At 49.0% G+C, this 10,286-nt stretch overlaps 1 long non-coding RNA gene across 1 annotated transcript; it reads left to right on the top strand.

The window, feature by feature from the left end:
- Positions 1–1,827: 1,827 nt before the first annotated feature.
- Positions 1,828–6,758, top strand: LOC144331300 (uncharacterized). The gene is made up of 2 exons (XR_013398338.1): positions 1,828–2,096; positions 5,071–6,758. It is a non-coding gene; the product is annotated as an uncharacterized LOC144331300 (long non-coding RNA).
- Positions 6,759–10,286: the final 3,528 nt, after the last annotated feature.

The following is a 10,286-nucleotide window of genomic DNA, read 5'->3' as shown; positions in this document are numbered from 1 at the left end:
ACCATCTTTCCATATTTTAATGGCATATTCTGAAGGCTAAAAACATAAAGGACCATGACTAGAAAGCCACAGTTCTGCTTTCAAAATCCAACCAGCAGCTCTCTGTGTGAGGTGTGTGTACTCAAGTGCGTCTACCTGTGCAAAATGAACACATGTGCTTATTTGTCCTTTTGTCTGTATGAGTTAATTCCACCTTACTTTCACATAGTACCCTCATAATTAACAAAATACATCACATCCAAGTCTACCTCAGCATCAGAATAATTTGTTTAAGGTAGGTATGGTGGACATTACTATGCCCATTTTACAGAAATGAGTAAGAGAGGCTCAAAGACGTCTGATGGGTTGCCCAAGACCACCCAGCTAGGAAATGACAAAGCTGGAGTGTAGAACTGGGGTCTTTTTATACTTATTCAGAGCTTTTTTCTCCAGGCTGCTGTTCTCAGCACTGGCTACACATTAGAATCAGCTGGGGAACTTTTAAAAACCATCAGTGCCTGGGCTCCACTCCCAGAGATTCTGATCCAATTATTCTGGAGGTGGCACTTTTGGTATATTTTTAACACTCCTCTCTCCTTAATTCTAACAGGCAGCCTGGTTGAGAACCACTGCTCCAGGGCCTGGAGGCCACACTCACATTACCTCTACTGTGAATGTGGATTCCAGTCTCTTTCCTCCTCAAAGTCTCCCTGCATCACTTCTCAGGAGACTTAACTTCCCAGGAGGATCAGATCCTTTTCCCTCTGCACCCCCCTCCCAACTCCCCACCCTCCTAGACTCTGGAGACTTCAAAGGGTGGTTGCTCACTCAGGCTGATGAATGCAGGCTCACTTGTGGCCACCTCCTAAGGGTGGACTTTGTTGTCTCTCCAAGAGCAAGGGAGGAGAACCAGCTCCACTTAGCCCAGTCACCAGGAGAAGGCCAGGGAGGTGAAGAAAGCTGCCTTAGGGACCTAGACTGAGAGAGAGGAAGGAAGGAAGGAAGGAATGAAGGAAGGAAGGAAGGAAGGAAGGAAGGAAGGAAGGAAGGAAGGAAGGAAGGAAGGAAGGGAGGGAGGGAGGGAGGGAGGGAGGAGAGAGAGAGAGAAGGAAAGAGAAAGAAAGGAAGGAAGGAAGGAAGGAAGGAAGGAAGGAAGGAAGGAAGGAAGCGGGGGAGGGAGGAGAGGAGAAGAGAAAGGAGAAGAGAGCTGGGCCATTGGAAGGCTACACTGACCACCTAACCGCTAAAACTCACAAACGGTGTGCATGTCACTTGGCCCTCTGCAAGAGAGGTGGTGTAGCACACATTTGGTAGTGGCCTGCCTGGGCTGGAAGCCTGGTTTCTGCTTACTAGTTGTATGAGTTAGGGCAAGTACTTAGCATCCCTGTGCCTCAGTTTTATTATGTTCAAAATGGCAACAATAATAACACCTGCCTCAGGGTCTCAGGAAGACTCAGTGAATTCACGTAAAGCCAGGATAAGTACTGGGTAGGTGTTAACTACTATTATTCTCCATCATTTGATGCTTTTGAACTCTCTCTTCTTGAAACTTTGTCCTCTCTTTACTCTACAACACCTCTCTTTCCTGTTTTTCTTCCTATCTTCCTGAACATTCCTTCTCAGTTTTCTTTGCTAGCCTAGGTCCTCTGCCCTCCCTCCAAGTCTTTTTCTTTTCTTTTCTTCTTTTTGAGGCAGGGTCTTGCTCTGTTGCCCAGGCTGGAATGCAGTGGTGAGATCTTGGCTCACTGCAACTTCTGCCTCCCAGGTTCAAGCGATTCTCACACCTCAGCCTCCCCAGTAGCTGGAACTACAGGCATGTGGCACCACACCTGGCTAAGTTTTTTCTTTCTTTCTTTTTTCTTTTTTTTTTTTTTTTTTTTTTTGTATTTTTGGTAGAGATGGAGTTTCACCATGTTGCCCAGGCTGGTCTCCTGGGCTCAAGTGATCTGCCCGCCTTGGCTTCCCAAAGTGTTGGGATTATAGGCATGAGCCACCGTGCCCTGCTTCCCTGCAAGTCTTTGATTCTCAACCCCAATGCCATGTTAGAATCACCTGAAGGGCTTATTTATTTATTTAGACGGAGTCTCGCGCTGTCACCCAGGCTGGAGTACAGTGGTGTGATCTCGGCTCACTGCAAGCTCCGCCTCCCAGGCTCACACCATCCTCCTGCCTCAGGCGCCCATCACCACGCCCAGCTTTTTTTTTTTTTTTTTTTTTTTTTGTATTTTTAGTAGAGACGGGGTTTCACCATGTTAGCCAGGATGGTCTAGATCTCCTGACCTTGTGATCCACCTGCCTCAGCCTCCCAAAGTGCTGGGATTACAGGCATGAGGACTTTTATAGCTCACTCCCAGAGATTCAGATTTAGTTGGCCTGGGGAGGAGCCCACACACCAGTGTTTTTCTTTTTCCTTTTTTTTTTTTTTTTGAGACGGAGCTCTGTCGCCCAGGCTGGAGTGCAGTGGTGCCATCTCGGCTCACTGCAAGCTCCACCTCCCGAGTTCACGCCATTCTCCTGCCTCCGCCTCCTGAGTAGCTGGGACTATAAGTGCCCGCCACCACACCTGGCTAATTTTTTGGTATTTTTAGTAGAGACGGGGTTTCACCCTGTTAGCCAAGATGGTCTCGAGCTCCTGACCTCGTGATCCACCCGCCTCAGCCTCCCAAAGTGCTGGGATTACAGGTGTGAGCCACTGTCCCCTGCCAACACTGGTGTTTTTCAAGCTCCCCATTTCATCCAAATGTGCTACTAAGGTTGAGAATCACTCCTTTAAATGTGGACATTCCCTAAGACCTCTACTCTTAAGCCTCTTCAAACTTGTCTTTCCCAAGTAAACAACCTCCTTCCCATGGCCTTAATTACCATCTATCTGCTAGCAACCCTCAAATCCACATACCCTGACTAAACTTTTTTTTTTTTTTGAGACAGAGTTTCACTCTGTCACCCAGGCTGGAGTGCAGTGGCGGGATCTCCGCTCACTGCAACCTCTGCCTCCCGGATTCAAGCAATTCTCCTGCCTCAGCTTCCCCAGTAGCTGGAACTACAGGCACGCACCACCACACTGGGCTAATTTTTTTTTGTATTTTTAATAAAGACAGAGTTTCACTATGTTGGCCAGGCTAGTCTCGAGCTCCTGACTTCAAGTGATCCACTCGCCTTGGTCTCCCAAAGTGTTGGGATTACAGGCATGAGCCACTGCACCCAGCCCAAAACTCTTCTGAATGCCACACATGTATTTCCAACTCCCTACCAGACTTCAGGTGTACGGAGATAAAGTTCTTCAATTCTCTTAATCTCCTGGATATCTTTATTGAGTTATACCCCAGACTCTCAAAGTACGTGTCTCAATCAGATCTTAGTATTTCTTCACTCTCCCCAAATCTATTCCACCACTTCTATTCTCCATCTCTGTCATCATCCCACCATTCGTCCAGGTGGCCATCCAGGAGTCTTCTCCTCAGTCAGCTCCCACATCCAATCAAGCACAAAATCCTGTCCATTCTTTCAGAGGCCTTATCTAGTCTGTCACTCCTCAGTGTTCCCACCACCGTTGCCATAACTTGGGTCCTCCATGTCTCTTGCCTGCACAGTTGTAAGAACCGTCTCCCTTGGCTGGGTGTGGTGACTTATACCTGTAATCCCAACACTTTGGGAGGCTAAGGGGGGTGGATCACCGGAGGTCAGAAGTTTGAGACCAGTCTGGCCAACATGGTGAAACCCTGTCTCTACTAAAAATACAAAAATTAGCCAGGCATGGTGGTGCATGCCTGTAATCCCAGCTACTCAGGAGGCTGAGGCAGGAGAATCGCTTGAACCTAGGAGGCAGAGGTTGCAGTGAGCCAAGATCGTGTCATTGCACTCCAGCCTGGGCCACAGAGCAAGACTCCACATCAAAAAAAAAAAAAAAAAAAAAGGTCAGGCACAGTGGCTTACATCTGTAATCCCAGCACTCTGGGAGGCTGAGGCAGGTGGATCATCTGAGGTCAGGAGTTCAAGACCAGCCTGGCCAACATGGTGAAACCCTGTTTCTACCAAAAATACAAAAAATTAGGCAGGCCTGGTGGTGGACGCCTGTAATTCCAGCTACTCAGGAGGCTGAGAGAGGAGAATATCTTGAATCCAGGAGGCGGAAGTTGCAGTGAGCTGAGATCCTACCATTGCACTCCAGCCTGGGGAAAAAAAAAACCTCCTCCCTGGTCTCCTGGTCTCCAATGTTTCCGGTTGCACCCTTCCCCCATTCTCTGTATCATCCTCAGAGCTATTTTTCTGAAATGCAGATCACTCCATGTGAAAGCCCTTCAGTGGCCCCCAGCTCACAGGGTGACAGCCTAACTCCTTGGCACAGCCCTTTACTCTCTTTCTCCTTCTGCTGGCCTCTCTCCCAATGTACCCTCCCTACGCCCTCCTCTGTACTTCAGTGGAGTTCTCCAGATGTGCCAGGCTGTTCCACACCTCAAGGCTTTTGAACATGCTATTCCCCCTGCTTGAATGCCTTTCCTTTTCTTTGCCCATCCCATTTTGCCCATATTTATGTTAACTGGAGCGCCATCTCCTCTATGAAGTGTCACCTGGCTCTTCAGACTGAAATGACCACTCTTTCTCTGCGCTGCTGCACCCTGTAGTTACCTCTATAAGTGTCTCTCACTCTGCTTCACTTCCATGTTCTCATGCCTGTCCCCCAATATTGGGCAATGATCACCTGGAAGGCATGGACCCTGTCTGTGAGCAGTGGAGTTAGGCATAGGGAGGAGACCAGACTCCGCATTCTGTCATGAGTTTACAGGAGATTCAGTTCCCTTAGCTACAGCACTTGGTTAATAATGTGTTGGTTGGCTGGGTACGGTGGCTTATGCCTGTAATCCCAGCATTTTTGGGGGCCCAGGCGGGTGGATCACCTGAGGTCAGGAGTTTGAGACCAGCCCGGCCAACATGGCGAAACATGGTCTCTACTAAAAATACAAAAATTAGCTGGACATAGTGGCACAAGCCTATAGTCCCTCGTGTAGCTGAGGCAGGAGAATCACTTGAACCTGGGAGGTGGAGGTTGCAGTGAGCCGAGATCGTACCACTGTACTCCAGGCTGGGTGACAGAGCGAGAATCTGTCTTAAAAAAAAAAAAAATGTTGGCTTATGGCTCTGGATTTTGAAGGGTAGCTTCTTTCCTCCTGAAGCCAGGGGAGAGAGGCTAAGTATTAGGGAAGAGACCCAAACCTGCCACTTGCCAGCCATGCTACCCCTAGCTTCCTCCCTGAGTCCGCCTCAGTGATACTGGCTCTCTAGGCCCCAGAGCTGCGAGCTCTCACTGCCACACTCCCGAGGCCCCTCCTGGCCCAGCTGAGGTGTGTAGAGTCTTCTTTCTCCTCTTTCACATGAAATCAGCTTGGAATGGCTCCAAAGCAGCCTTCAGAGAGAAACCAAGAGAAACTAAAAGTAAGCAAGCAAACTGACCCCCAAACACTTAGAGCTACAGAAATGGACAGACTGAGGATGTGATTCTAATTTGTCTCCCCTGCCTAAGAGAGCACATTCAAGGGTCACCTTCTCTTCTCATCCAGGAAAGGGGCTGGGCAGGAGTCCTAGCTCCAACCTCAGAAAGGAGGGCAACTGAAAAGGTTGCAGTTCTTATAGCCAGGGAAATTGAAGCAAGTCCTCATCCTCCACAGGAGTGAAAAGACAAGGCCATTAGTGGACACTTGCCTTAGAAAATGCCAGGGGCCCAGACTATAACCCACAGGGAGAGTGTGGTCTCCAGGACAGCCAGGACAGTGTTGGCCTTACTCATGGCTGGATCCACAGTGACTGACCCTTAATTGGGAATATTCGAGAGCTCGTGTCACATATCAACACCGTGCCAAGCATCAGATGTGCCTGAGTAACCCTCACAACAACCCTATGAAGTAGGGACTATTATTATTCCTGTTACAGATGAGGAAACTGAGTCTCAGAGAGGCTGTGACTTTTCCAAGACCACAAAGCTAATAAGCGCTAAGCAGGATTCAAACTCAGATCATCTGTCTCCAAACCCCAGGCTCCTAACCTCCATGGTGCCCTGTGTCACAGACATAGCAGATGATTATTCAATAATTGCTGATAGTAATAATTGCTAACAGTTATTGAACATTTAACAATGTGCTGAGCACTGTGACATATATTATTTTGTTCAGTAGGTATATTATTATGCCCGTTTTATAGAAGAGGACACTGAGGCTTAGAGAAGTTAAGAGCACTGTCCACGATCCCAATGCTAGTTTAAAAGAACTGGCATACAAACTCAGGGGGCATAGATACATGAATGACCAAAGGCACAGAAAATTCCCCCGCCAGCACCACTACCAACCTGGAGAATGTCCATGAAGGAAAGAGAAGCCCTTTCCAGGAGCTCCAACAAAGTGGCTGACACCTTGATCAAGGATCTGCGGGCCTTTACATGTCCTGGCAAAGGCAGTTCCAGTCTGGACTGCCCTCAGGCTCAGGACCGAGCCGTACTCAGAAGTGTCCCTAGGACGCTGGGCCAGTTTCCTCTCTTTTCTGCAGGCGTCTCCAGAGCACCCTCTCACCAGCTGTATCTACTCACAATCTTCTGGCATTTGGAATCTGGTTGAATTTAGGTCCCTCAATACTCAGAAAAATCAGAGCCTCCAGGACCTGCCCCTAAGCAGGAATTTTTCAGATCTCCCTTCTGGGTCCTTTGGTCCCTAAGCCTCTGGCTTTGGCATTCTTGGTGGGAATCCTAGCAGAGAGCCCTCCTGGTACCTAAGGAAAGAGGGAGAGAGAAGGGAAGGAGCAGAGTCGCCTCCCTGCTCCTCACCCTCCCAGAAAGCCTAGCTGGCCACCCCACCCCCACTCCGCAGTTTCTCACCTTCAGGCAAAGGCAGATGATGGCAGAGCTGGGGAGCAGAACTTAACTGAGCCATGGGGCACAGCAAATCCCTGCCATTAGTATTTAGGGAATGTGAGTCCCAGAGGATGAGGGGGAGAAAGACGTAGTGGGAGAGGAAGGCGGAGGTGCTCAGAGACTCAGAGATCACCAGGAGGGGTTGCAGAGAGACAGAAGAGGAGGGTGTGGAGGAAAAGAAACACTGAGGTGGGTGGGAGAGAGGCAGAGAAAGCGGGGAGGGAAGAGAGAGACAGAAAGAGCCAGTTGCTTTATTCATGGCTGTTGATATTATAGACTGAGTGAAAATCACATTATCGTAATGGGAAAGTTAGAGTTGCTGAGATGATGCCCTGAAGCCTCTGCGCTGATTGGGGTGTGATTGCTATCTGTATTTATATGTAGAAAGCAAAGTTCACTGCCAGTTCAAGATGGTGGCGCCTGCTTTATGCAACATAATTCTTCAGTAGGGAGACGCCCCGAGCAAGCTGAGCACACCGGGCCGGGAGTGGGAACGGGAGCCGGATCGGGGGCCAGCGATAGAGCAGGCGATGGAGCCTGGGGTGGAGCCGAGCGGGGCTCAGCTGCGGAGGACGGAGGCCAGGAACCAGAGAGGGAGCCGGGGCAGCGCCTGGGGCCTGAGCCCAGCCCGAGGCCTGACGCGGGTGGGGCAGCGGGGGGCTGGAGAGCTTGGGGATTTAGGGGTCAGAAAGAGCCCCTCCTACCATCTGCCCCCCTCAGGCCCGCCCAGAGTTAGAGTCCCCGGAAGGGAAAATAGAAGAAGCTGGTGCCCCAAAGGCAGGGCTGGGCTAGACCTTACTAAACCTTGACCGGATTGACTCCACCCTCACCCGCACGGTCTAATTCAGTGCTAAATCGTTCAATGAATGCCAGGAAGGTTTCATTTCTTCCCATGCCGACAGCTTGAAGCTTTTTTTTTTTTTTTTTTGAGATGGAGTTTCACTCTTTGCCCAGGCTGTAATGCAATAGATCTCATCTCACAGCAACCTCCGCCTCCCGGGTTCAAGTGATTCTCCTGCCTCAGCCTCCAGAGTAGTTGAGATTAAAGGCGTGCGCCACCACACCCGGCTAATTTTGTATTTTTAGTAAACACGGGGTTTCACCATGTTGGCCAGGCTAGTCTCCAACTCCTGACATCAGGTGATCCGCCCGCCTAGGCCTCCCAAAGTGTTGGGATTACAGGCGTAAGCCACCGCACCCGGCCAAATGTCTGTGCTGGTGCACCACTTGAGGTTGAGCAGCCTAGTGCTGGGATGAAAAAATCCCTTTTGATTGGTAAATGGGTGTGATCTCTGACGTCCTCAGCACAAAGCCTGGGAGGCTGGACAGGGTAGCCCACACTCCAAGCCCAGCCTCTTCCTAGCCACACTCAGGAAGGGAGAAAAGGGCTCTCAGCACAGCCTGCACAATCTGATTGAGCTCAGACCATCCCGTACTTGAGGCCTGTACCTCTCAGGAAGTTTCTTAGGAAACGGGGGCAGAGCTGGGCCAGGCCCTCACCCCACTTCCCATCAAGAAGTGCCAGATAAAATACAGGACACCTGATTAAATTTGAATTTCAGACAACAAATTTTTAGTGTAAGTATATCCCACACACTATTTGGGATGTATTTATACTTAACTATTTGTTGTTTGTCTGAAATTCAAATTGGGCATCCTGTATTTTTATTTACTAAATCTGGTAACCCTACCCTACCCCCACCTTACTCACTGACCTCAGGTTTTGTATTGATTGAGGAAGGTAGTGCCCTTGAGTGGAAACAGCCAGATTCCCCAGTTAATAGCTATGTGGTCTTGGACTGGTTTTTAACCTCTTAGATTCTCAATCTCCTTATCTTAGATTCTCAATCTCCTTATCTGAGCAATAGGAGATAATACCACCTACCTCACCGGATGGTTATAAACATTTAATGAAATAAAGTAAGTAAAAGGTTCAGTTCACTGTCTGACACAAAATAAATGACAAAAAAACTAAAAAAAAACACCTCAAAATATGACACTCAGTAAACAGCAGCTATAAAAGATCAGCTTCCTTACAAAGGTTACCCTTTCTTACATTCCCATCACCATCCTAAGCTTCTTAGAAGTCAAGTAAAAGGCTTATATCAAGATTCATGTTTTAGAAGCTGCTGCCTATGTGGGGGCATCCCAGGATAGATATGATCTTAGTATGGGTCCCCTGTGGTAGAGCCTGACCCTATAAGCTCCACTGAGAGTTCTGGAAAACTGATTGCAAGGATGAAGCAGGCACTAAGAGCCAGCCCTGTTCCCAGCCTCAAACCAAGCCCCACATGTTTTCCAGCTACTCTTCCAAGCTTCCAAAACAAAATAGAATCGATCCTCCTTTTGGCCTCCAAACTTCCCTTTCTCCCAGGGAGATGGCGGATTGGGCAGGGTGGTGATATGATGATGCTGGGCAGGAAGGAGGGCTCTGCCTACCTGAGAGGCTACACAATGGACTGAGCAATGAGTCTACCCAAGGGCCATCCCAACAGCATGTCAGGCCAAATCCCTTTCCATCCTCTGGCAGGGGCCCATGTCCAGGACACACCAGTTGGAAACAAGTGTATCCCTCAGGGTCTCTGGGCTTGTTCTCGTTCTAGCTCTCATATCTCAGCCTCAGCTCAAACCCACTTGATGAAGGAAGAGGCAGTGTGCAAAATAGGGGTTTTGGAGTCCCACGGAGGCAGCCTGGAGGCTAGTATCACTATATGATCTTGGACATTTCTCTCGTGGAAGGTTGGGACTTGTTTACTTCCCTTGTACAGATGTTTTTGACTCAGAAGAAAAAAAGGTGGCTTCCAGTACCCTTCAGTCCCAGAGAAGCTGGTGGCTGGACCCCAGCCATTATCTCTGAGGGAAGTTAATGATTCAGAAGCCAACTGATGGACAAATAGAGGCCTGTCTCCTTTTCTTCAAGAGATCACAGAGTCAAGACTTGAGTGCTAGGCAGATTATAAAAGTGACACAAGTAGTGAAATGCAGTAGAGTGGCAGGGTCTGTGGCTGCACCTGAGAAGCATGTTTTCCTAAAGGTATTCAATTTCATGTTTGTTTTAAACACTGTGCTATCAAACCAAATGCCCAAGTGCTCTTTGGGCAACCCCCTAGTTTCTTGTTCTTCACACAGGTATCCTCAGCCACATGGTCACCAAGTACTGTCACAGAGTAGAGAGATAACACACGTGCAGATACACTGACCCATAAGGATGTGCAGAGCCATCTGCAAGTATACCAATACCACGCCCCAAAGGAGTAGAGAGTCTGTAAAGAAAGCACAAGGACACTCACAAGGGAGTGGCCCATCTCCAGGCAGCCTGCCTTCCTGTCCACCTCCTGCCAGCCTCCCACCTCTTGCCTCCTCTTCCTTGTTTGCTCACTGGCACCAAGTCTGCTGCTCACACCGTCTCATC

Source organism: Macaca mulatta, chromosome 9 (genome assembly GCF_049350105.2).
Source record: "Macaca mulatta isolate MMU2019108-1 chromosome 9, T2T-MMU8v2.0, whole genome shotgun sequence".
In the NCBI taxonomy this organism is placed as follows: Eukaryota; Metazoa; Chordata; class Mammalia; order Primates; family Cercopithecidae; genus Macaca; species Macaca mulatta.
This window is presented reverse-complemented; position numbering and strand designations above follow the sequence as displayed.